Here is a 1,339-nt window from a genome sequence, read left to right on the forward strand (position 1 = left end):
ATCTATCACTCCAGTGTTTAATTGCTAAATTGTAATTACTTCGCCATTATGGCCTATTTATTGCCTTACCTCCCTAATCTTACCTCATTTGCACACACTGTATATAGATTTTTCTATTGCGTTATTGACTGTAAGTTTGTTTTTCCATGTGTAACTCTGTGTTGTTGTTTGTGTCGCATTGCTTTGCTTTATCTTGGCCAGGTCGCAGTTGTAAATGAGAACTTGTTCTCAACTGGCCTACTTTGTTAAATAAAGGCAAAATAAATTTGAATAATTTTTATTTTATGTAGCCTAACTAATAAATTGCATGCTTTCCTGACTCGTAGTGGGAGGATCACAAAAGATCATTACGTGACTCCAATATGATGGTTATTGTATCAATATTTGCATATAAAAACATTTCCACTGCCATTTCTCACATAATACATTTTAGACACAAAAAGATCCCCCACCTCTTGTCTAGCGTATTTTGTTTTGTCGAGATATAAAAAGTTTACAGACAAATTTGCTGTTTCCATCAGGCCTGTCATTACATTTTTTTTCCCCCAACATGTACTTTACTCACATAAAAAGGTTGGATGGAAACCTGGTTTGCCAAAAAGCAAACAGCGCTTGTAAAAACATGGTGTTTTAGACTCTCTCACTCTCCATATCTCGACCATATCTGCTGTCTCAACCTCTGAATGCCAGTGGTGGAAAAGTATTCAAACGTCATACTTGAGTAAAGGTAAAGGTACCTTAATATAAAATGACTCAAGTAAAAGTGAAAGTCACTCATTAAAATAATAATTGAGTAAAAGTCTAAAATTATTGGTTTTAAATATACTTAAGTATCAAATTCCTTATAGTAAGCAAAGCAGACAGATAGCCTTGGGCACACTCCGACACTGACATAATTTACAAATGAAGCATGTATTTAGTGAGACCGCCAGATCGGACGCAGTAGGGATGAGCAGGGATCTTCTCTTGCGTAAATTGGATAATTTTCCTGTCAAAATGTAATGAGTACTTTTGGGTGTCAGGGAAAATATATGGAGAAAAAAGTACATTATTTTCTTTAGGAATGTAGTGAAGTAAAAGTTGTCAAAAATATAAATAGTATACCCCCCAAAAAACCTAAGTACTTAACACCACTGCTGAATGCTTGGCTATGACAAGCCAACTGACATTTACTCCTGAGGTACTGAACTGTTGCAACCTCTCTACAACCACTGTGATTATTATTTGACCCAGCTGGTCATCTATGAACATTTCAACATACTGAAGACCAATCTGGCCTTAATGGCTATGTACCCTTATAATCTCCACCTGGCACAGCCAGAAGAGGACTGGTCACCCA

General features: G+C 36.3%; 1 protein-coding gene across 3 annotated transcripts in view; it reads right to left on the reverse strand.

The window, feature by feature from the left end:
* Positions 1-545: 545 nt before the first annotated feature.
* tcp11l1 (t-complex 11, testis-specific-like 1) overlaps positions 546-1,339 on the reverse strand; it is an 11,526-nt gene continuing 10,732 nt past the window's right edge. For all 3 annotated transcript variants that reach the window (XM_021603103.2, XM_021603095.2, XM_036978555.1), the window contains one exon: positions 546-1,339. This exon is cut by the window's right edge and continues 1,821 nt beyond it. The gene's annotated coding sequence lies outside the window, so the exon portion shown is untranslated.

The sequence above is a fragment of the Oncorhynchus mykiss genome, chromosome 1 (genome assembly GCF_013265735.2).
Source record: "Oncorhynchus mykiss isolate Arlee chromosome 1, USDA_OmykA_1.1, whole genome shotgun sequence".
Taxonomy (NCBI): domain Eukaryota; kingdom Metazoa; phylum Chordata; class Actinopteri; order Salmoniformes; family Salmonidae; genus Oncorhynchus; species Oncorhynchus mykiss.